This window comes from Gracilinanus agilis, chromosome 3 (genome assembly GCF_016433145.1).
Source record: "Gracilinanus agilis isolate LMUSP501 chromosome 3, AgileGrace, whole genome shotgun sequence".
Lineage (NCBI taxonomy): Eukaryota > Metazoa > Chordata > Mammalia > Didelphimorphia > Didelphidae > Gracilinanus > Gracilinanus agilis.
The window spans coordinates 212,902,436-212,929,379 of NC_058132.1; positions in this window are offsets into that span (position 1 = coordinate 212,902,436).

Sequence of the window (26,944 nt, forward strand, 5' to 3'; positions counted from 1 at the left end):
ATATACCCAAATAAACGAGTGATAAATCATATGTTCTCATCTGCATTTATGCTCCAATAGTTCTTTCTCTGGAGGTGGATAGCTTTCTTTGCCCTAAGTCCCTCAGATTTGTCCCGCATCATTGTTTTGCTGATAGTAGCAAAGTCTATCACATTTGATCATCCCACTATATTGCAGTTACTGTGTATAATGTTCTCCTGGTTCTGTTTATTTCACTCTGCATCAGTTCATGGAGGTCTTTCTGGCTCTTTCTTAAACCATCCTGTTCATCATTCCTTATAGCCCAATGGTATTCCATCAGCATCATATTCCATATTTTGTTCAGCCATTCCCCAATTGAAGGACATCCTTTTAGTTTCCAATCCTTTGCCACCACAAAAAGTGCAGCTATAAATATTTTTGTATGAACAGTCCTTTCCCATTGGAAAAATATTTTTTAAAGAAAAAGAGATGAGTTACCTGCCAAAATAATCTTTCTTAAATATAGGTTTTGATCACATTATTTCCCTGCTCAAGAAAATTCTTGTATTTTGTAATTCCTTATTGCCCCTACGACAGCATTGGTGAAGTGTTGGCACATGCGTCCGGATGGCACTGGGAAAGCTGCTCCATTCCCCCTCTTCCCAGCCTCTGAGGACATTTTTGAATGCCCTGCCCCTCTGTCCAGCTGCCCAAAGGGAGCACTTCCCCCCTCCACTCTCTGGGGTAATGCAAGTAATGAAGTTACAGTTTGGGTATGCTTGAAAACTTGAAAACCTTTGCCAACACTGCCCTAGGATATATATGATATATAATATATATTGCCTTGTTTTGGCATTTAAAATCTTTCACCATCTGATTACAATCTATCTTTCTAGACTGATTTCCAGGTTCTAGCCTACTTTTTCAGACTGAATTCCCCTTCATAAAGCAAAGCCTGAGACCCTCAGCAAAGGTCTGGGCCATAAATCAGCTGACCTATGACATCAAAAAAAGAAAGAGCTCTGCTGAGGGTCTCAGGTTTTGCCTCCTGTACCTTCACACCCTCTACAATCCACCCAGTTCTCTGGACCTGGTGGTAATCTGTGCCCATATGCCTTTGTAGAGGTCATTGTCCATGCCTAGGATAAACTCTCTCTTTTTGAATTCAGAGTTCTTAACTTAGGGGCAGCTACATGGTACAGTGGATCAATCCATCAATCAGTCAATAAACATTTATTATGTGCCTCCTCTATGCCAGACATTGTGCTACAGTGATGAGCCTGGGGTCAGAAAGACATAAGTTCAAATACAGTCTCAGATCTAGGACAATCCTGAGGGACTTATGAGAAAAAATGTTATCCACATCAAGAGAAAGAACTGTGGGATCAGAAATGCAGAAGCAAAACATATGGCTTATTATCATTTGTTTGTATGGATGTAGGATTTGGGGTTTTGGTTTTAAAAGATTACTCTATTACAAAAATGAATAATATGGAAACAGGCACCAAGTGATAACAGGGGTATAATCCAGTGGAATTGCTTGTCAACTCTGGGAGGGGGAAGAGAACAGGGGAGGGAGAAAAAATTAATCATGTAACCATGGAAAAATATTTTTAAAAAATTAATTTAAAAATAGGGAATATCTTTAAAAATACAGTCTTAAATACTTGCTAGCTGTGAGGCCCTGGACATGTCACTTCATTTCTGTTTGCCTTAGTTTCCTCATCTATAAAATGGGGATAATAATAGCACTTATCTCCCAGGGTTGCTATGAAGATCAAGTGAGGTAATATTTATAAAGTACTTAACATAGTACTTGACACATAGTAAGTTCTACTTAAATGTTAGCAATTATTATTTTTATTATATCTTCCTTCAAGGCTCACTCTTAGTACCTTCTCCTAAGAGAAGACTTTTCTGATTCTTATCATCATTAGTGCTCTCTACCCCTTCAAATTTCCCTGTTTTCATTCATCACTATAAATATGCCATTTCTCCATGGCAATGTAAGCTTCTTGAAGCCAGAACTATTTTGTAAATTTGTCTTTTTATTCCTAGAGCTTCTAACTTTGACCTACACTGAGAATGCATTGAAAGAATAATTATTGAACAAACAATGTGGTTCCAAGACACTGTAGCATGCTCAGCTGGCACATCCTCAAGCTAAACCAGGCAGAAGGCAACCAAAAGACCTTAAACCCAATGGTCAGTTAGGGATGATGTCTGTCCTAAGCATATGAAGACTTCCCCTGTGGAATGGGTGAATGAGAAGTAGATGAGAACATTTTGTTTTAGTGGCCATGAAGATGGCTAAAGCAGGCATTCTGGAGCACTTAGAGCTTGATCAGACATCAAAAAGGCCAGGTCATCCACTGCATCCTGGGCCTTTGCCAGGTATCCAGACTTTTCTCTTGCCCCTGGACTTGGATGGTGGGAGGAGAGAATGAGGCTGAAAATTCAACTCTACCTCTATTAATCTCACTCACATAGGAGTCAAGACATCATCCTTGGGATGTCATTGGTCCTCAGATGAATAACAGAAATGACACTTAATGAACAAATGAATGACCAACATGTCTACTTTCCCATCTTGTCAAAATCTTTTTGAAAGAAATCTGCTCTACAATGCATCCGAGGATCCTTAATAGAAGTGTTTCAGGAATCTGGCCAATGGGAACCCTGTCCTGATGAGCATATTTCTGGAAGAGTGTGATGATGTGCAATGGAGGAGGCTTACCTCTTTAGGTACAGGTTGTCCCAAAAGTTATAGTACAGTTTTAGGTTTTAATAGCTTTCTTAGTTTAAAGCTGTACTAAGAGTTTGGGGATGCCCTATATTGCATAGCATATGCAGGTATTTCCCCCCTATTTCCTCTCTATTGTATTTTGAAGCAAAAAAAAAAGGCCTTTTGGTTGGTTGCTGAACTGGAATTGAGGATACATACAAAAGGCTCCAACAGAGAAATCCTTTCCCCCTGTTTTCTTCTTCTGGCCACAAGTTGAAAGGACATATCTGAGTTCTAAAGGGCTGGTACTGGGTATTCAATAAATCTGTTTATAAATGCAGGCTGGAGGCAGGTAGCAAAGAGCTTTACAAGCCATATAGAAGAGCTTATATTTTATCTTAGAAGCAATAGAAAGCCACTAGAACTTTTTGAGCTAGGGAGTAAGATGGTCAGACCTGGGCCTCAGGAATATCAGTTTGGAAGATAGATTTGAAAGGAGAGAGGCTTCAGTCAAGACAATCATTTAAGGAACCAGTGTAACATTAGAGGGGAAAAGTGATGATAATTTGAATTGGGATTGTGGTCTATGCTATGGTTGTAAAAGGAGAGAAGGGAAAATATATGATGTTTTATGGATATAAAATCAATAAGAATTGATTCAATATAGGGAGTGACAGGGAGAGAAGGCTCAATGAGAGTAACCAAGTTTTCACAGTTGATCATTGTACAATATTGCTATTACTGTGTATAATGTTCTTCCATTTCTGCTTATTTCTTTCTGCATCAGTTCCTACAGACCTTTCAAGCTTTTTCCAAAATCATCTTGCTTATCATTTCATATGGCACAATAGTATTCCATTACCAACATGTACCACAATTTGTTCAGCCATTCCCCAATTGATGAATATTCCCTCAATTTCCGATTCTTGAGTGCCTAGAAAGATGGTGGTATCTATGAGAAGATAAGAAAGGTTGATCATAAAATGTGAGATATCACTGAGGCCAGTTGTTCCATTGATACTCATGTGATCTCAAGAAATTCAGAGGATGGCTCCCAGGAAATTGATGAGTTCTCCAAGGAAGATTTATAGGAAAGCATGAAGGTGGGACTGGGTTGTCATCTGCCCCAAAGAGGGAGTACTTCCATTGATGAGATCACGGAAATACAGACATAAATGCTCTCTAAACATATTCTAACTATTGAATTTTTTATTTAAAAGATCAGCCAACAGTCAACAGTTTAAGATTACGTACTTTCTATATGCCATTCATTGGGCTTAAAAGTTATGTTTTTGTTTTTTGTAATCCAGATAACTCTAAAAACATCCCTCAAGTTTGCAGTTCTGCCAGTAGTGTATGAACATACCTGTTTGTTTCTCCCCACCTGTCTTAGTATTGAAATGGTAGTAAGTATTGGTACTTAGAGTAAAAATTTTCATTTCTTCATTTTGAGCTACCTCTTTCTGTAAATAATCTGCTCAAATTATTTGAACATTTAACTACTGGAGTCAGGTGTTTCCCTTGAAAAGAAATACATTAATGGACTAGTAGCAGCAATGCAATGATCCAGGACATTTCTGAGGGACTTATGAGAAAGAACACTATCCACATTCAGAGGAAGAACTGTGGGAGAAGAAACACAGAAGAAAAACAACTACCTGATCACATGGGTTGATGGGGATATGACTGGGGATATCCACTCTAAATGATCACCCTAGTGCAAATATCAATAATATGGAAATAGATTCTAATCAATGATACATGTAAAACCCAGTGGAATTGCTTGTTGGCCATGGGAGGGTGGTGGTGGAAGGGGAGAGAACACGAATCTTGTAACCATGAAAAATATTCTAAATTAATTAATAATAAAGAAAAAAGAAAAGAAATACATTGTAAATACATAGTCTGGCGTGAATGTCATTGAAAGAACTAAACTAGAGAGGATAACACAAGAAAATTTGTGGTCTAGGTACATAGTGTACTGGATCAAAGAATTCCATACTGCCCCAGAGAACTCCAAGGGAGGGGACAGTTAGGGGCAGTTAGGGGCAGTTGGAGACCTGGTATTTTTAAAAGCCAGGTCAGCCCTCTGGCAGGGGCTCTCTTGGAACACACCCTGTGGGTTCAAGGGCAAGAGGGACTGTTTCTCTGACTGTCAGAGCTGAGTTATCTCCATAGCTGACCTCTAGTAGATCTTCAACAAAACCAACTATATTCCTTCAATTTAGTTGCATAGGACTTAGGAGAAGACTATTTTAGGGAGTTAGTTTGGAGACAAGCCATTCAGTATACATTTCCCCCTTAGGCGGGGAGGTGCTGCTTACTTAGTGTGTATGTGGGGACATACCCAGAGGTAGGTGAGAACAAGTAGGCAATCTTGAAAGAAAGCAGTAAAGAGGCAAGGAAGGAGAGACAGTTGGTATAGTGGACAGAGCACTGGATCTGGGATCTGGAAGAGTTGGATTTAAATTCCGCCTCCTTCAGTAAATCATTTAACCTCTCCTTACCTCATTCTTTTCATCTCTTAAATGCAGAGGTTGGATTTGATGTCCTCCAAAGTCCCTTCCAGCTCTAAATCTTTGAACCAGGGAGTTCAGTAATTTACTCTAGTAAAATCCCTAGTTTTCATTGAAAATGTTTAATTTCATACTGAGGCATGAAATTAAAGCACCTTTTACTTGCTTTGGGCCATACAACTATATCTGCTTTCATATTAATAGCTCGCATTTATCTAGGTTTTAAGGTTGACAAAGTATTTTGTATGCCTTATCTCATCTGCTCCTCACAACAACCCTGAAAGGAATTTCTAAGGGTTTTAGGAGGATGACTATAGGAAAGTATATAAATGAGGAAACTCTTTTGAATGGGAGTTAACACCTTATCTGCTATGAGTAGACTTAGGGAGGAAATGCCTAGTTGTGTCTTGCTCAGGGTCACACAGTCAGTATGTATCCATGGCAGAACATGAATTCAGGTCTCCTTGGCTGAGTGGTGGACTCTCAATCCATTATGCCATGAGAACTTTCTTTCTACAATTTCCATTTTGCAGATAAGCAAATTAAACTTAGAGAGATTAGTTAACTTGTCAGTGGCCTCATAGCTAGCAAATGTCAGAGGTAAGATTTAAAATTTGATCTCTCCTACAGGGTCAGGGTTCTAAATCTGGGAGGGACTTTAGAGATCATCCGATCTAATTCCCACATTTACATTTGAGGAAACTGAGACACAGATTAAGTGACAGGACAATTCCATACAGAGAAAGGGGATTTTTTTTGTAAAGTCTTAATTAGGGTGACTTTTCCGCTATGCCACATTCTCTTCCTCATTATTACTTTTGCTATTATTACCTAAATATTCAAGTTAAGTGGTGGTTTTAATACATACTCTGATTCAATAGAAAAAAAAGTATTTGACTAATAGAAGGAAAAGACAGAAACCTAGTAAACAATGAATCCAGGGGGCAATATAGCAACATAATTGCCGGGTAAGCAGAGATAAAAAAAAATAGCAATATGTTTAAGTCAATATAACTGATAAAATCCTAAAGGAAAAAAAAAACAACTTTCATGTGGCTGGATTAAAAAGGATGAATACTAGAATAATAATAATAATTCTTTTCCTCTATTGTGTATAGTTCTTCATAGTTTATCAGCAGGATAGTATGATGTAGTGACGAGAATACTGATTTTGTCAGGAAAAAAACAAGTTCAAGTGTCTCCTTCTGTCCATTTCCATCACTATGTCACCATCTAAACCAGTGATTCCCAAAGTGGGTGCCACTGGTGGGTGCTGCAGTGATTCAGGGGTGCGGTGATGGCCACAGGTGTATTTGGGGGTGGTGAATAACTGTAAGGGGGTGGTGATAGTATGTGACAGGGGGTGCTAAGTAATATTTTTTCTGGAAAGGGGGTGGTAGGCCAAAAAAGTTTGGGAACCACTGCTCTAAACCCTCAGTTTCCTAATATGTAATATGGGAATCTTATTACCTTTTTACAGGGATATGAGGATCAACAGAGACAACGTTTGTCAGTTCCTACATAAATGATAGTCATTAGTATACAAAGACAACATCTGCATAAGTGAAGGTGGGGATTTTTTCTTTGCCTTCTGGATGACTGGCATCATGGAGACATGGGCAAAGTCAAAGACTAAAATATCAACATTTTCTTATTGAACATATACTATGTATTTAACTCCTTCAAAAAGGAATGAGGAAATGGGTGGCAATAGTCATCAAAGGAAGTAAGTTTAGCAGTTCACACAAAGAAAAAAAAATAAACATCCAAAAAAGAAATCGAAAGTCGGCCAAGTCAGGAAGGGAAGGGAAACAGCTGTTCTTCTAAATATAATTATGCCAGTTACAACACTTAAAGATAGTGCTTTATTGTTATTGCATTGGTTCTGAACTATAGTTACTTGTATTCTGAGTCATGTGGTCATTCCCACTCATCCATTCTCTCCATTTCTCTTCTTTACTCCTTCCTTGCCAAGTTCTATTGAAGCACAAAGGCCATAGCCATTCATAAGGAGTTTATTCTATAATTGAGGTGGGAGGGGAAGGAGAAGCCTGGAATGCTGTTCCCTCCCTAAATCTTCCTCAATTATATTGACTCCAGAGCCTCTGTGGGGCTAAGGAAGAGGATACAAAGAAAGTTTTTTAGCTATTGTCTTCCCCTTCTCCTTTTCTTGCCTTCTAGACCTAGAAAAGCACATGAAAATACATCCTAGTCTTAGAGAGCTAGTGATGCAAGGGACAGCAGAGGTCATTCAGTTCACCCCCTTCATCTGATAGATGGGAAACTAAATCACAGAGAAATGGAGGGACTCAGATATAGTAAATGTCAAAAGTGGAATTTGAACGCTGGTCTTCTCACTACAAACCATTATTCTTTCTGTACCATGCAGTACCTCTTCCTTTACCCCTTTCCCCAGCAAGGGAAGGGGCAGGAATAAGATGGGAAGGCATTGAGGTGATGTTGCTCCATGTGAAATAGAGAAGTCCAAGTGAGTGATTCAGCCTTTCAAACTAAGGAGTACAGTTTATAAACCACATATCATTCACCTCTGAGATTTCTATGTTAGTTTAAGACTCTGCAACTCAACTAAAGCATCTTCATTGTTGGGTAGCATTTTGAATATTCAGAATAGCAAACCCTAGTACAGATCCTCAATAGTCTCATCTGAGTGACTGTTAAAATAGCTGCTTAACTGGTCTCTCTGTCTTCAGTTTCCATCTTGCCAGACTAGCCTTCCTAAGGCATAGCTATAATCATATTACACTATACTCTTGTTCAGAAGCCTTTGTAGTTTCCCTATTGCCTTTGAATGGGGTCCAAATGTCTGATCCTCACATTTAAGATTCTCTACAATTGCATCCTAACTTGTCTCCAGTTTTATCTGCTACTGCTTCCTATTCATTCTTCAAATAATCCAACTTTTCTACCACGCTCTCTCTCTCTGCTCATGCTTTTCATTCCACCTTTCTCTCATTTAACTTTGGGTGTGGAAGAGGGAAAAGAAGCTTGGACCTGCAGTCAGTTGGGAGGTAAGGTTTGAATCTCAGCTTGGAGGCTTCCTAGCTAGGTGATGGTCACTTCTCTCTGAATGCCAGTTCCCTCATTCATAAAATTGATGTATTATTTCCTTATTTGTACACTTCACAGGATTGTTGGGTAAAGTTAAGGAGTTGCGTCAGTTTTTCTTTAAGTAAGGTTTTATGTATTATATAATTATAAACAATTATTTTTCTCTCTTTTTTTTAAAGATCTGATTAAATGCCATCCCTCCCATGAAGCCTTTCTTGATTTCCCAAGCAATCTCTAGAATATATTGTTTCTACCTATCCTACCATACTCTCATCTCATAGCATAATTATAGCATCTACTTTGTCCAAGCTGAGCTTAAGATTCTCTCTTGTTCACAACTTTAATATGGTTTGGTCTGTTGTGACTCCACATTGCTAGAAGTAATCTGATTAATCTTTGGAAGCATAAGGAGAGCTGAGAGTAGTAGTTTTAGGAGTCTCTAGAAAGAGAGGTCAAATTGAAGAGGTCAGGAGAGAACAGTACTCACACACAAGCACTGACTGGATGACCACATATTAAACATATTATAATGTTGCTTCTTTGGGGGTATGAATTGGATTCAATGGTCACTGAAGTTCTCTACACCTCTGAGATTGTGGAATTCTGGGATTTTGATATTCTAGTCAGTCAACAAATGTTCACTTTACCCTTACTCTGGTCATTTACTGGTGGGGAGGCTCTTATGGGTTAGCCTAGGAACCTCACTAGAGAGGGAAAGTGCTCTCCCTCCTCACCTCAGTCTTCTGTCTTCCAAAGAGAAGAAGGGGAAGGAAGAGGAAGTGGGGAAGGGAAGAGAATGTAAGGTAAGGAAGAAAAGAAGGAAGGAAGGGAGGGAGGAAGGAAAGAAGGAAGGAATAAAGAAGGAAGAGAAAGGGGGGGATGGAAAGGGAGGGGAATGGAAGGAAAGGAAGAAAAGAAGGAAGGGAGGGAGGAAGGAAGGAAGTGTATTGTTTCTATGATAAAATGCTTTGATTTCTAAAGAAACTCACAAATGATTTTAGCAGTCAGTAGAGCAACACAGCAAGCCTTTACTCTCTGCCATGTACTGACCAGTGGTAATTGCTGGAGATACAAAGAAAGGTAAAAACGCTGTCCTTGCCCTCAAGGAGCTCACACTCTAATGGAGGGAGACAACATGCAAATGATTATGCATATACAAGATATAATACCGTGCTCATGGAAGGCAATCTCAAAGGGAAAGCAATAGAAGTGAGAATCCAGGAAAGACCTCTTATGGAAGGTAAGAGATGAGCTGAGACTTAAAGGAAGCCAGGGCAGTCAGGAAAGTGGAGGTGAGGAGGGAGAACAATTCAGACCATTGAAAATGACAACCATTAAAGAAAACTTTCAGTTTGTAAATTGAGGGACTGTCTACACTGCATTCTCAATTTCCTGTAGTAATGAAGATCATATCTTATATAGATATTAGAAAACCATAGATTATCCCCTTAACATCAATAACCTAATAAGTTTAACTTCTCCACTAAGCAACTGTTGGAATGCACTCTTAAGTCCATTCTCCCTTTAGTAAGTAGGCTTTGTTACAAAATGGAGCTGTTGATACAAATTCCTATGGATGGGAAACAGATTTTTCACAAAGCTACAACTGTGCCTTATTTTAAAGAATAGATATGATCCTAAAAAGCTAGGTGGACACTAAAATCACATTTTAAAGGCACTAGAGGAATAGGTCTTTTAAAGACCTCCTGAGGGGAATCCTTTTGTAAAGCAGAAAATCCTTTCCTAATAAGAAGAATGACTAAATGGTTTTGTTAAGTCTCTACTTTTTAAAATTGTGTTTTCTTAAAGCAGGACATACCTGAATATGACTGGTTACCTGAGGGTTAGAGGGTGGGTAGGAGTGATCCAATCCATTAAGAACAAAGGATTTCATTTTTCTCTTCCACGATGAGTATTTTGGAGGCCGGCACTCAATACTAAGTATAGGTGTTACGTTTGTAGCCTCAAAGGAAAAGCAAGCTCAAATATTTAGCCCAATTATGGAATTGCGAGTGTACGACTGCTCTGGAGAGAACAATGAGTCACGTTGCATTTCCAGGCTAGAAGCAGAGATGCTCCTGCTTTGTCCTGCATTTCCTTGAGGCGAGGCAGATGCCAGCTCCCCCAAAGATAAAGCATTCTCTTTGTGCTGCTTGCCCAGCCTCTTTCTGTGCAGGACAGCGGATTGTGTCCCAGGATGCTAAGGAGCTTTTGGAGAGTACATGTCCCACTGTAGACTGCCTGCATGGTGCTGTCTCTTAAACACACATTTATTTTTAGTGGTAAATTATCAGGGCTTGTTAGACTGAAACCTCAGCGACTTTTTGCATGTGTTTAACACAGCTAAATTTCAGAGGAGGGGAGCAGATGCACTGACATGAGGAGAAATCACAATATTCTTGCTCAAACCTCTCGTAAAAAAAAAAAAAGCAACATAATGTCAGGTTACTGAAGCTGATTAATAACTAAGCATCTGAACAATTTCTCTGTGGTAAAGAGAAAACCATAAAATTCATATCTGGAGAATTATTCTCTTTTGAGACCTATACTTTTCTTACAAGATGAAGAACAATGAACATGCTGTTTGTAACACAGATGAAACCTAGTATCAGAGATTTCCTTAATAGCCATGCACCATCTATGGCCTCTCCGAGTCAGAAGGAATAAAGCCCTGGGGAAAAAAATGAATGTTTAAGGAGAGAATTTAATTCACTACAGGACAACAAGCATTTATTAAGAGCCTGTGGTGTCCTAGGTATACCACCAGGCTTGGGGATCCAGAGGGAGAAAGTAAAAAGCAATAATCCCTACTCTCACAGTCTTACCTTCTACTAGGAGTAAAGGACTGGGACTGCTTAAACTAGACTTTGCCTTTATGCTTGTAGCCATAGAGGGAACGTCCCCACAATTCCATGGTAGCCAGATGTTATTGACATTGGATAGTTTGTGTTGTGAAATGTTAGCCTGACTAAACCGGTCCAGATAGAACCTGGCACAACATATCAACTATGTGTTTGCAGCTAAGTTAGTCTGGGAACCCATAGACTGGACTTTCCTTTTCCCTGTTCAGAAATGTGTAGACTCTACTACAGAAATATATGAGTACTTTACTAGTACCCTCATGATATCTGGAAAAACTGAAGATCTCCAGCAAGTTGGGGGAACCCCAGTGGCAAATTTATCAAGGATATAGAAAATAGTCACACAAGATAGGTAGGCTCGAATGGACTATGATTGAAAACTTCCAAATCGATTAGATCACTGATCCATTTGGGTATCTGAATATTTGCTTAAAAAGGGGAGTAAAGACACTTTCTACACTAAACTATATGTAATAGCTATCAGGAATAGTATCACTACACTTAAATTCATATAAAACTGTGGGGAAAGTGGCATTGGATCCAAAGGCTTCTTTAAAATATTTGTGCAAAACTATTGGGTTCTGATATGCCAGTGAGTTCCCATGAGTTATTTATCTGAAAGCATGAGGGCTTAGTCTGATGACCATGCTACTTCCTCTGTAGGATTTAATATAACCAGGCTCCCTCTTCTGCAGGATTTAATAATTTGACCTCAAAATATATCATAGTACCATTGTATTTAAACACATCTTCCAAACTTTCAGGATAAAATTTAATAAATTCTTTTAAAAAAGAACTATATAGACTTTGAGAAGAAGCATGATGTAGCAGATGAGACTAGGAATAAGAAATATCTGGGTTCAAATCCTACCTCACACACTTAGTAGCTTTGTGACCTTAAACAAGTCTTTAATCTCTCTGTCCCTTAGTTTCTTTGTCTATAAAGGTGGAGGGTTAAATTCAATGTCCTCTAAAGCCCATTTAAATCTAAATTTTTGAACCTGTGATCCCATTATAACCTGGCTTCATCTCAAGGCTGGATTAATTTTGCTGAGAAGTGGCCCTGTGTAACGTATGTTTGACTCCCCATTGGCCACACATTGGCCCCATCATATTCCTGATGCAGAGGACTCTATTCCTTCATTCGATAGTCTTTGTCTTTCTACCACCTCTCAGGAGGCTCTTTGCCCACACGTCTCTTCAAAGAGTGTCTGGAATCCACTGAAGTAAGTCAGGCATACGGTATTGCAATCATCATTTTTTCCACCAAACAAGAGTCACGTCTTCTTCCAAGCAAGCAGCACACAACACAAAACCACCACAAACTTGGGTAGAAGCCAGGCTATACTATGAATAAGTAGTTCTACCATCTGTTGATAAATAAGACCTGAGGCAATGCCCCATAGAGGAAGGAGCCAGCAACCATGAAGTATTCATTCAGGCTGCTGAAATTAAGGTTAGTATGCCTAAGAATAAGGCCACTACCTCTCTAGGGGCTGGATGGGCTTTCAAGTCTTCACAATCTGGCTCCAATCTATCTTTTCAGTCTTATTAACCCCTTTTTGCCATTTCTAACAATACCTGCACAACCCAGGGCAAATCACAACCTTTTGGATCTTCAGATAACTCAGCTGCAGAATGGTGATCATAACTTGAATTTAAAATTCCTCCTGGCATTGGTTTTGTGTTGTAACCATAAGCAAGTTGAACCAGCTGGTTGTGCAGTGGATAGAGTGCTGGGCTTAGAATCAGGAGGACCCAAGATCAAATATACCCTCAGATGCCAAAATATTTGCAAAAACACTTAGCAAAATGACTGGTACACAGTATGTCCTCTATGTTGCCTATTCCCATCCCCTGGGCTTCAATTTCCTAATCCATAAAATGGAGTTAGCAAAATGGGCAGACAGGTAATGCAGTGGATAAAATAACAGGCTTGGAGTCAGGAAGGCTAATCTTCTTGAGTTCAAGTCTGGCCTCAAACACATAATAGCTGTGTGATCCTGGACAAGTCACTTAACCCTGTTTGCATCAGTTTACACATTTGTAAAATGTCTTGGAGAAGGAAAAGTATTTTTGCCAAGAAAACTTCAAATTGTGTCAAGAAGAGTTGGATGTGACTGAACAACAGCAACCATCTATTTTCAAGTCCCTACGCTGATTTACCAATGGCCTAAAATTTATTATAACTGTGAGTAAGTCACTTAAACTATACAAACTTCAGTTTTTTCATCTGTGAAATGGGAATGATACTTGTGATTGCTAAGGAACTCAGAAGCATGGAGAAGTTTTGCAAATGTTAAAAGTGCTCTACAAATGTCTTTTAACTTTAAAAAAAAAGGATGACATAAAGCCTCTTCCTCTGCCAACACACATTAGAAAACTACGCTCCCTCATTCCCACACCCAAGATTTGACTCTTTCTCCTCCTCATATGCAAGTTGACCTCAATGTTCACTTTAATCAAATATCTCCAAAGGAGAAAGTAGGGAAAAGCACAATTTATGATTTACTCCTTCCCTTAATTCCTAAAAGGCTCTGGAAACAGCATAGGTGAAAAGGATAGTCTGGCCCTCTGAGCTACAGACAGTACGACCCTCAACCATAAAGTGTTTGCTGCCTAGAGAAACTCAGAAGTATCCAGATCATCAGAACTTTTGCTATATCCAATGACTGGATGCCATTTGGAAAGGCCAGACTAGACTAGTAAATGAGTAACTTTAGTCATACAGAATTTATGAAATCCTGAGGTTTTTCTAGAAGATTCTCAGTCACAGCAAATCTGAAAGAATCTAATCTGTGTCTCATCACCCACAGAATTTCAGAATTAGAAAAAAAACCTCAGATATCAGCAACTGGCACATACCAAAGCTGTCTATATAATATGCTTGGTTTTAATTAAATTCTTTTTATCATTCATCCTCTTATTCATTTAGCAGTGATTAGAGCCAGAATCAGCAAAATTTGCACTTAGGGCAAAGTGGGGTTGGACTTGGGAGACTCACTTGGGTATGGCAGGAAGGGAAGGGAGCCTGAGCCCGGGACCCTAGACTAGAAGTTTCTATGTACTGAAAGGCTTTGCTGATGCTGGGGATGGGGAGAGGTGTGACTGCCAAGGATAGGAAGCAAGTCTTGGGACCTTTTGAGGTTTCTGGACTGCTAAAGGGCTGAACATTCCCTTGGCTATGAGGCTGCTGCCCCAACTGCCTAGCAGGGATGTAAGAGTGGGGAGGAAGGGGAGAGGGAGGGAAGTGGACAGGATCTAAAGTCCTTCACAGTAGAGATTCATCTCACCTCAGTGGATTTATTCTATATTATTGCCCTTCACATATTCCACATTCTATTTCCTCCTTCACATACAGGAGACTCCATCTCCCATTTTACTGCTTTTCAGAGGCTGTCCCTCTCGCCTAGAAAGGACTCCCTCTATTCTTCTATTTCCTAGAATCCTTTTTTTTAAATCTGAAAATCTTTAATTAATTAATTAATTAATTAAGAATATTTTTTCCATGGTTTCATGATTCATGTTCCTTAGAATCCTTTAAAGCTTAGTAGGGGACATTTCTTAGACAGGTTTTTCTTTCTTCTACCCTGCACACCCCAATTTATCTTCTTTATATTTTATGTTTATTTACATGTCCTTGAGCTATTTCACAAGTAGAATTTAACTTCCTTGAGGTCAAAGACTGTTTTGTGTTTGTCTTTGTGTCCCCAGTTTCTAGCATAGTGCTTGGAAATATGATTAAGTACTTGGTTGGTTGGTTGTAGTCCTTTATACTTGAAGAGGATCACAATATCAATCTGGTGGGGTTTGATAGATATCGATTGATTGATATCAATATGTTGGGATGGGTGTGCAATGTGTCTGAAGGTGGCTAATCAGGCCAATATAAACTGGGCAGTCTCTTCCACAGGGAAGGCACAAATGGGCCAGAGGAATATTTGGGGGTGGAGATGTCTCTAAATTTGCACATCTCCTGTTTCTTTTGAGCTACTGCAATTCTACTTTGCTCATAGAGCACAGCTCCTTTTCTGATGAGGGCATTCCATGGAGGATTGTCCTATGCCAGTGTCTCCCATGTCTCACAATCAATACTAAAGTTTTTCAGAGAGAACTTAGTTCTAGTAAATGTTTGTTATTTAATTCATTGGTTTTACTTCTCATCTCTGGTTCTCATCTCATCATTGGTTTAACTTCCTCATCTCTAAAATGATGAAATTAGTCTAGAAACCTTCTGAGGTCTTTTTCAGCTCCAAAGCATTCTAATAACCTGATCACCTCAATCAAAAAAAGGCAAAGTATTAACTAGAGACATTTATAACTGTAAATTAAGGCAAAGAATCCAAATTTCACATAAATGGGGAATTTTCCCAACTAGAAACTCCTATCAATTGTGCTTAAACTTGTAACTTTTAATCTAAAATTCTCTAACGTCTCAATGGAGGGTACCAGGGTATTTTCCTAGGCTTAAAACAAACTAATTACTGTAACAAGTTGTCATTTGTGTTTGACTGTAGGCCAAAGACTCCTCCACTTCCTCAGTGGAGTTGATCATTCTTTCTACCAAATGACAACATTGAAATGGAAATAGATAAAGCCTTCTGCAATTTTTTTAAACTTCTAGCACTGCCTTTAAAAAACAAACAACTCTTTTTGGATAATAGGTTAACTATAATTCGGTTAGCAAAGCAGGACTAAATAATTAACTAATAAGTTTTTATATACAGAGTAAGTAAAAATGCTTTGGAAAATTGAAATTGTGGGGAAAATCAATTAGTAATGGATTCTAGGTAGACTTGTCTTTTAGCTCTATTTCCTTTCTTTTATATATATATATATATGTGTGTGTGTGTGTGTGTGTGTGTGTGTGTGTGTGTGTGTGTGTGTGTGTATCCTCTCATCAAGCAGATGGAGGAAAAGGATGAGAAGGATAGCTAATGACTGAATCAAAGCTACAGGGTTTTGAGTTTCTTAACTGAAATAATCTAGAAATAGTTGAAGATGGGGGCAGCTGGGTAGCTCAGTGGAGTGAGAGTCAGGCCTAGAGACAGGAGGTCCTAGGTTCAAACCCGGCCTCAGCCACTTCCCAGCTGTGTGACCCTGGGCAAGTCACTTGACCCCCATTGCCCACCTTTACCAAGCTTCCACCTATGAGACAATACACCGAAGTACAAGGGTTTAAAAAAAAAAGAAATAGTTGAAGATGAGAAGAATTGAGATTAAGTGGAAGGAAGTGATTTGGGATTAGGGCAGTGAAAAACTTTAAAGAATAGGAGAAAATTAGATGCAAGATGACAATAAGCACATATATAGTTTGTTTCTAGCCCTGAATCTGTATTCTTTTGAAAAGACTTGGATGAACAAGTTCAAGGCAGATTAGCCCTTGGGTCCTTCTAGTCTGAGCTTTAGCCCAACTCAGACCCCTTGTTCTTATCCTCTAACCAAAATCCTTCTTCCTTTGCCTGGTCTGTGGATAATTTGAAGCCTGAACTCAGCCCTGCCACCTGGTGTATGGGTTCCAGAGGGCATCTAAATGGTGTCCCTGTCATGACTTTGGAAGAAAAGACAACCCTGCAGTCTCTGGCAGCCTGTCAGACTCAAAGCTCTGTCATGACAGATATCTTGTCATCTTCAGGCAACTCCAGCCCTTGCAACTTTTGCAGCCCAAGATTGCTGAGATTCAGGGGAGCACACAGAAATGCGAACATCAACTTCTTCACCCTACAAGACTCTAGTTTTCTCCCCACATGTCCAGACTGAAAAATGGATCTGGATGAAATTAATGGGACTTGAATTGCTTCATATTCCTCCACTCTCTGGCAGACAACTCTTGCCTCAGAATTCTGAGGTTGTTTGGCCGCCTTTAGTTTTAGTGGATTATCCAATGAAAGATCTCCTTGTCTTCTTTCCCAGACTCCTTTTGGGTGGGGAGGGGTAGGGACTAGAAAGATAGAGAAGAAAACCAAGACCTCATGATTACTATTGGTTCCAGAAGAAGTTTTCTTAACTCATCTGATTGAGAAAAATCCCTATTTTTCCTTGTGAGAAATCAAAGGAAGACATTCATGCTGGCCAGGCAAGTCCAAGTCCCTGCTTCAAGAATTAAAAAAACAAAACAAAACAAAAACTATGTGCAAATTATTAATGGAAATGTAAAAATGGAATTTAGACAATTGTGGAGAAAGAATAATCGTACTCCAACTGGTCTTGTAAACATGACCTTTACCACCCCCTCTCCACATGAAAAAATAATAATATCTAGTCCAGTGGTTCCCAAACTTTTTTGGCCTACCACCCTCTTTCCAGAAAAATATTACTTAGCCCCTTGGAAATTAATTTTTTTTAAATTTTAGTAGCAATTAATAGGAAAGATAAATGCACCTGTAGCCATCACCACTCTCCTGGATTGCTGCTGCACCCACCAGGGGGTGGTAGTACCCACTTTGGGAATCATTGATAGTCTAATGGAGCTACAATATTTGAAAAGGAGAAGAAAAGACTTTGATGGTGAATTTGTGCCTCATTTTGGGTAAGAGCAGTTTTAGAAGATAGTGAGAGGCTGGAAGTATCAGCAGATAGATTAAGTGCCAGCAGGATCAATTGGCATGGTCTAGAAAAAGTCAGCTTCTAATCCACATGAGTCAGTCAATCAGCATTTAGTAAGCATCCACTATATGCCTGCACTGTGCTACAAAGAAACTGTATTTCTTTGTGCTTACTTGAAGATACAAAGGAGATTCAAATGAGAATCCAAATTGGTTACTTGGAGGATCTATTCTGGGACAGTTCTGTGGGTGTCCAGTCTATCCTAATTGTTTAATGTATCTTGGCTTATTTTTTATTTTTATGGTTTTGAGAATATAATTGTGTATGCTTGTCATACTGGTGTGATTACACTTACCTGAAATGCAGCAAGGATAGGAAGAAGGTGGAATTTTCCACAGTGCAGTAACTAAGCCATGAGTCAATATTGATAAATCCACAAGCATGACCTCTTTTATCTAAGGACAAGATGGATGCCAGAGGGCTAAAAAACAAGGAGAAAGAGGTAACCACCTCTCTGAGAGTTGTTGAGAGTTTGGTGTAATCTCAGAACTTTCTCTGGTATTAGATGGAATGCTTTACTGCTAGAATAAGCTTCTGATGATCAGAATTTGATGTTTGCCTCTAAAGAAAAGGATCAGGCAACTAGAAAGCAGTCCCCCCTGGTGGTTAAAAATAGAATAATAGAGAAGGTTTTATGCCAATTGTAAAAGAAGAGCCTTGATAACATAGAAGAAAAAAAAAATCTGTGGTGTGACCCTGGGCAGCTCACTTAACCTCATTTGCCTAGACCTTCCCTTTTTGTCTTGGAATTGCTACTAAACCAGAAAATAAGGGTAAAAAAAAAACAACTCCAAAGGATTTCTCTGAACTACTCTGAGCAAGACAATGATCCAATATAAGTCCAAAGGATTCATGATGAAAAATGCTATCCATCTCCAGAGAGAGAACTAATGAACTGTGGATGAAGATTTAGAAATGCTTTTTTAAAAACTTTCTTAATTTTTATGGTTTTATTTTTTTATTTTCTTTTGTCACATGGCTAATATGGAAATATGATGTGTAGGACTTCACATGTATAATCAGTATAGAATTGCTTTCTTTTTCAGTGGATGAGGGAGGGCAAGACAGAGGGAGGGAATTTAGAAAGAAAAATAAATTTAATGAATGTTTAAATAAATAAACAAAAGAAAATTTTTGTACCTTAATAAACAATGAGCAGGTTAATTAAAAAAAAGAGACTTACACAAAATTAAGAAAAGCAAAACGATTAGAACCACAAAAACATATGTTTAAAGAATGATTTTTGAATGTCTACCTTCAGAGGAAGAACTGACAAATGAAAACATGAAAGATATACTTTATATTTACATTTTTTGAGGCAAATGTGTGCGGAGGAGAGGGAAAGAAGAAAATAGCCGGGAATTTTAATGTAATCAACAAACAAATAAATTAGTAAAAGAAAAGAAATTTTAAAAAAAGAACTAGCAGAGAAAAAGAATTTTGTACTATTCCTGGCTTGCTACTGTTTGCATTTTTAGAAATAATTAGTATTTCTTGAGAAAATAAGCAAAACTTAAAATGGCAAAGAGAAAAACTAAATTCCCCCTTGACGTTGGATGTGTTATTAACTAAAGACAGCATGGTATATTAGATGAAGAGTTGAACTTCGAGTCTGGAAGAACAAAGTTCAAATCCTGCTTCTGCCACATGCTGGCTGTGTGATGTGGGCCAGCTGTAATGTCCCAAACATCTCTAAAACTGTCAGGTCAAGAAGCTGTAAATATACATAAATAAAAGAAGTTTCTTCTCCAGGGAGTCTCCACATCGATGCAATGACAGATCTAGTCATCTCCTGACTCCTCCATAGTGTTAGCGACAGAAAGCTACCCTACTCAGAGAGCTGATATAAGTTGAAATTATGAAGAGTAAACGGAGGGAAAGTTCAGAGGATAGATAGCCAGGCCTAGAGATGGGAGGTCCTAGGTCAACTCTGGTCTCAGACACATCCTATCTGTGCAACCCTGAACTAGTCACTTAATTCCAGTTGCCTTGCTCTTACCACTCTTCTTCCTTAGAATCAACACTGAGTATTAATTCAAAGATGGAAGGTAGGGATTTAAAAAGAAGAGTAAACCAAGCAGAACCAAGAAAACATTATATATAGCAACTGAAATATTGTTTGAAGAATGACTTCTATATATCCACCTCAAGAGAAAGAACTGATAAATAGAAACGAGCAAGACATAATTTATATAAACATCTAACATTTTGTCAAATGATGCATTCTCTAGTTCTAGTTGAGGAGGAAGGAAAGATGAATACTGGGAATTTTAGGGTAAACAACCAACAAATTAATTAATTAATTTTAAAAAAGAAAGAAGGCTGATGTAGAATAGAGAAAAAACCAGGGGACTTGAATTTCAGCGTCCTTTTACAGTACTAAAGAACCTCTGTGACTCTAGGCAAGTCTCTCAGGCTCTTTGAACCTCAGTTTCCTTGTATATTAAATGAGGACAACAATACCTGCTATTCTCTTAGGGCTCCTGAAAGGCTCACATTCAATTCAATTCATTTCAACAAACAAATTATTAAGCTTCTATTGCTGGATGTGTCAGGCTCAATGACAGGTACTAGTGACACAAAGAAAAAAGGAAGTAGGTTGTGCCCTAAAGGAGTTTATATTTTACTAGAGAAAATAGAGGTGGGGATGCTTTAGAATTGAGCACTTCATCACCAACATCACCTTTATTAGCATACCTTAGACATGATGAAGACTTATTTTATAAGAAAAAATTTCACAGGAGAATAATTGTACTATTAGCATCTGTTAAGTGAGAAATACATAATAATAAAAAACAATGAATTCAGTAACACTTTTAAATGAATTTGTGATTTATTGAATACAACAGCATCTACATACAGTAATATGAAATATGCTGTAATTGTAATAGTAATAATATATCACAGTTTGTTACTATAAAACAGTAATATTTTATAAATACATAAGACATGTTATTTGTTCAGTCTACAAAATGTATGTTTGCTTATTTGTGAATTCCTATGTGGTTCTCCTACCCTCTGCAATAACCCTGTGATTCTACAGAGGCCCATGGTGCTCTGTTTGGGGATCCTTGCCTTAAATTAAGAAAAACAGATTTTTAAAAAAGCAATCAAATAGTTATCTTTATGGATAGCCCTGGACCACCCAAAAGAACCATCTACATTTTGAAGAAAGGTGATGCCATTAGAAGGCTGTGGAATTCTAACATTTCCTGTTAATAAAGGCTCAGGAAAGATATGATCAAACTCGATGGGATCAGCTCCAGCGATTTAGCCAAGCTTGGGCCTGAGGAAGGTTTGTTGCTGTGGTTGTTGTTGTTTTTTCATTTTGAGAGTAAATTCCCTCAAACCTCAGGTAGATGAAAACTTTTATTGGACTCCATCAAACTAGCAATCACAGTGTCCAATAATTGAGTAACTGGCATGGCACAGTCAGCTGTCAGCAACCGGTCTATGGAGAAAACAGGGGAACCTGGCTATTGTGTGGGAATAAAGAGAAAACCATTCAGAAAGGCAGTATAATGATGGCCAACATCAATAGCCGAAGAATAAAAACAAGTCTTAAGATAGCAAGAACATCTTGCTGTGCAAGCAGGGATTAAAAAAATGTACAAGTTAATCTCTGCACATCATAATCATCAGCATGAGACCAAAGTGTGGCATGTTATCCACATAAATTAGTGCTCCTTATTATTTGACTTTCTGACTTCTTTTTTTTTAATGCTAGTGATATTTTATATATGCAGCAGTCTCTCCAAATAGAAAGAAGCCAGAATAAGTGGATACTCTAAGTTTGGCTTCACAGTATTTTTTGTTTTTGATACATAATAAAATGAATTTGGCATGTTGAGATAACCTTGAGGTTATGAATTTCTGACATTAAATAAAACTAGAGAGGAGGTTTTATATTCTAATAATTGGATAACTTTGGAAAAGAATCACAGCATCTGAAATGCTCTTCCTGTTCTCAGGTAGGTTAGCTCACTTGGTGGGAAGGAATCTAGCTTGTCCCCACCGCCTAAGCAAGGTGGCAGTTCATTCTATTCAATAATTTTTTAATTGTAACTTTTATGTTAGTAAAAATGAATTTCGTGGCTTTTAATGTTTAAACAATCACTATTTTTCAACCTTGATGACAGGTCACGAGTATTATATTTAAGAAAAATTAGCTTCAGTGGTGCCTTTAAATTTTATACTGCACTCATTTGCTGGCATGCCTTTCTCACCTTTGAAACCTCTTTTGTAATATAGAAAAGAATAGTTCAGCAAAACAATACAACATGGCAAGTATATAGAACAGCATATGCGACATTCAATACTCATCTGTTCTCTAGAGTCAAGCTTAGTCATTATGATCAGAACTTGGCTGCCTTTTACTCTTGTTTTTGCTTAAATTACTGCAGTCAGAGTATATATTGTATTCCTGTACAGTACCTGGTATGTGATGTTGCCATTCAGTCATTTCAGTTGTGTTTGATTCTTTTTTATCCTGTTTGCTTGTTTGTTTTTTGTTTTTGGCAAAGATACTGCAATGGTCTGCCATTTCCTTCTCTGGCTCATTTTACAGAAGAGGAAACTGAGGCACATTGGGTCACATGGTTGGTGTCTGATGCCAGATTTGAACACGGGAAGATGATTGATTCTTCCTGACTACAGGACTGGCACTCTATCCACTGTGCCACCTAGCTGCCCTCTGGCATGTGGAAGGCAACTAATAAAACCTTGTTCACTGAGTGATTGCTTGGTACTGTGCCAGATTACACGTTTCTTCCTATGCATCTCTGAATTCCTAATATTTGTTACTTCTTAAAACACAATATTCCATCACATTAACACATAATAATTCATTCAACCATGTCCCAGTTGCTGGAATCCACTTTTACAACATAGCTAATATGGAAATATGTGTTGAATGACTTAACATATATAATCAATATAAAATTGCTTGCTTTCTCAATAAATGGGGGAGGGATAAGAGGAAGACAGAGAATTTAGAAATAAAAATTATTTTAAAAAAATGAACGTTCAAATGAACAAACAAATGAAGGATTTTTGTGATAAGAAATGATGAGTAGGTTAGTTTTAAAAAAAACACATGAAAAAACCTACTTGAAATTATGAAAACTGAACTGAGAAGAACCAAGAAAACTATATATAGCTACAGAATTCATATTTGAAGAATAACTTGGGAACATCTGCCTTCATAGAAAGAATTAATAAATAGAAACATAAAGATAAAATTAATATATGAATATATAATATATTTTTTCTTGTCAAATGGTGACTTCTATTGTGTGATATTATGTGAGAAGGGACTGACGAGAGGGAGATACCTGGATATTTTAATGTGACCAATAAAAAAGAAATTAACAAAAGAAAAGAAATTTTTAAAAACTAGCAAAGAGAAAAAAAGAGTTTTGGACTGTTTCTGGCTTGCTGCTATTTGAATTTTTAGAAATAACAACTTTTTTGGAATTTAGAAACAATTATTTTTAGAAATAATTGTTTGAGCATATAAGCAAAACTTAAAATGGCAAAGAATAAAACTGAATTTCCCCTTGACTTTTTTTGTTTCAATTCTGCTTACATTTATTATGTAAGGGCACTGTACTAGACACTGGAGGAAATACAATTAGCAAATATGTGGTGGCCCCCTCTCTTTCTACCTAGGATACCAAATTGTTGTTTTTGTTGTTGTTTTGTGGTCCAATCTGTGCTTAGTTCTTAACTTAAATTTTACACGTGGTTTTCTCTCCTCTCCTCCTGTCTAGACATAGAGAGGAAGATGAGAGTGGAGTAAGCCAGTAGATACCCTCTTTCTGAGCTCTCCCTACTTTTACAAGTAGCCTTGTGGAAGGACCATCAGATTTGGAGGCCACCAGAGCCAGGATGCCAAGAATTCAGAGAAGTGAAGGAATCCATGGAGGTCAACTTGGAGTACCTCAAGATGGAGGAGGAATAGTGGCTCCAGTGGTGGTGGATATGGAGCCAGGTGATATGTGATCATGAGCAAATGAGTTAAGATCTCTAAATCTATTTCTTCTTTTGTAAAATGAGGATGATAATTATGTTTATTTTATGTATCTCACAGTGTTATTGTCATTCAAGTGCTATATGAATGTGAGCTATTATTATGAAAGGATGTGTTTCTATCCAGAGTAGAAATAATATTATTGGTTAAGTTATATTTACAATTTCAAATAAAACTCCCCTACCAAAAACATTAATTTTCAAAACTCTAAGGCATTATCTTTATGTACCAAATATTATCTGCCAGGCCAATATGATTTAAATCATGATTGTCTCCTCCTAATATGATGGACAGGATATTAGATGGGGAGTTAGGGGGTTGGAGTCCATTTTTGTCATTTAACCAGCTGTGTGACCTTGGGCATATAACTTTCCTCTCTGGGTTTGTTTCCTTATTTATAAAATGAGAACTAGATGATTTTTAAGATTCTTTCAAAGTTTAAATTTCTAAGATACTAGATTTTTTCCCTAAACACTAAATTAGAGATATTTATAATGAGAAAAGATATGAACTACTAAAAGAAAATTAGGTGGTTTTTTAATAAAATGCCTTGTGTTAATTAATATTTTTTATGCTAAGTCAAGTATGCTGTAGAGGGGATTTTTAATCAGGTACAGGTTGAACTAGAAGACTTAGGAACTTCCAGTTGTGAGGTTGTATTCTTCTGTGCTTCTTATTTCCTCAAACCAGATTGTAAATTCCTCCCAGACACCACCTCTTTTATCTTTTTTACATAATCCACAATGCCTAGAATAATGTTAAGCACATTAAAAATATTCAGATATTTGGCTTGATTTGGTTTGTATATACAAACTAAAGAGGTATCTAAAGAGGTAGGATGGTGCAGGGGGTTGAGCATTAGACTTGGGTCAAAAGAGACCTGGTTTTGAATTCTGCCTCTAACAATGAATAGTTGTTTGACCACAAGCAAATCACTTTACCTCTCTATTTCTTAGTTTCCTCATCTGTGAAATGTATGTAATACTACCTGTAGTACTGAAGTTCCCGGAGTCGATCCCAATAATGAGTCTGAGCTCAGCAATGCAAAATGCAAAGGACTTTATTATCTTAGCTTAAGCTAAGGGTCTCATATTGTAAGGCTGATGTGGGACCCTGAGCTGTGCCAAGGTGAGTTTTTAAAGGATAGTATAGGTAGCAGGGGACAGGATAGGGGGATGTCTGCAAGGTAGGAGTTCCTGTAGATAAGGCTGTTTTATCATGCAAGGGTTAGGATCTAGAGACCAAAGGTCTGCAGGTTTGAAATTCCTGTAGACAAGCCTGTTTCGCTATAATGTTATACAGGGGTCTGGATTTTTAATTCTGACCCTCTAGATTCCACAGTACCTGTCTCACAGGGTTCTTTGTGAGGATCAAATGAGATAATTTATTTAAATGTCAGTTATTGTTTAATTTGGTTGATTACCACAAACAAAAAAATTGACTTCATAAGCAAACTTAAAGGCTCTCATTCAACAATTACTGTATCATTCTGAAGGGAGATTCTGGACATAATAACAAGGAGCATAAAACTGAAAAAATATAATTTCTGAGTTCGTTATCTGCATATAATTTTTAAAAATAAATTAACCAATTATTTCAGTTATATGCATAAACAATTTTAAAACAATTATTTTCTGACATTTTAGGGTTCAGATTTTCTCCCTTCCTCCTTTCCTCCTCCTCCAGGTGGTAAATAGTCTGACATAGGTTATATCAGTACTTTCATGTCTGTATATAATTAGACCAACTTTTAAATAGTGCAGAGATAAGTATCAATATAAAATGAAAAGAGAATAAAAATGAGGTATAACATTTAGATCATTTGAATCTGACCTAATTAAGGAACTATTGATTTCACTAAATGGGAAACAGATTAAAAAATAGACATTGACAATACCTTTATTTCCTGAGAAGCTGATGTAATTAGCTAATGTAGCTCAACCAACCCAATGAAGAGGTCAGGAGAACCTAGAAGTTTCCTGAGCCATTAAATACTTTATCTTTTTCTAGAGAAGAGAGATATGACATGCAAAGACTACAAATGCTTTAGGATATAAATTCCTTAAAAAATCTTTTATAGCCATGTGGTAAATGATTAAGAGCAGCATAGCCCCTTAAAGCAATGAGATATGGTAAAAAACACACGAAAAGTTTGGAAAGTAATTAGATTAAACCAGATCATATTGAGAGTGTTTAAGTATAAAACTGTAAGAATAACAATAGAAGAAATTTTGGGGGGGCAAAATCCCTTAAGATTTCCATAAAAAACTCTTTTCTTTATCATAAAGATGAAGAAGTTACTACATCTGATCTCTTATCCCACTTCTTGATATATTGGTGAAAAAAATGTCAAAGAAAATAAAGATGGGATTTGGCTGCAACAGCCATAGCAAGAAGAGCAGCAACAAATTCAGGAGTTCACAGCACAGAGATGGTGAGGGAGAGTCAAACAATGGATCAGAAATAGATTACAGGGGACCCTTTGTTGGCAAAGTGTACAGCTATTGCTAACTGGCAATTCTATTGCCCATACACAGTTCTGGCTTGCAGTTTCAAGGTGGAGAGAAGCACTAGTGTTTGTGACTATAGGGGAATAAGGGCTCTTCCTGGGAAAAGATTAGAGTACACAGTAAACACACCTTTCCTTTGATCACTGCACCTTGAAAGCACCAAAAACTTGCAGATCCCCAGAACGAGCTCTGAAAACAACCACACAAAAAGTCCAAAGCTTAGGATAATGTCTCCCCACTCCTAGGTGAACAGAACACAATTTAATATAAAGTTCAACTTGAGAAATAGGCTAGGAAAAAAGCAAAGAACAAAAAAAGAACTTGACCATAAAAAGCTACTACAATGGCAAGAAGACCAAGACATATATTCAAAAGAAGGAAAAATGTGAAAACAGCTACAAAGACTCAAAGAAAAAATGCTAATTGGACCTAAGCTCAACAATAATTCCTTGAAGAGTTAAAGAAAGATATAGGAGTGGTAGAGGAAAAACTGGTAAAAGAAATGAAAGTGATACAAGAAAATTATGAAAAAAATTAACAACTTGATAAGAGGCACAATAAAGAAAATGCTAAAGAAAAGAACAACTTAAAAAAATAATTGGCCAAATAGGAAAATAGGTACAAATCTTCACTGAAGAAAAGAACTTCTTAAAAAGAAGAATTAA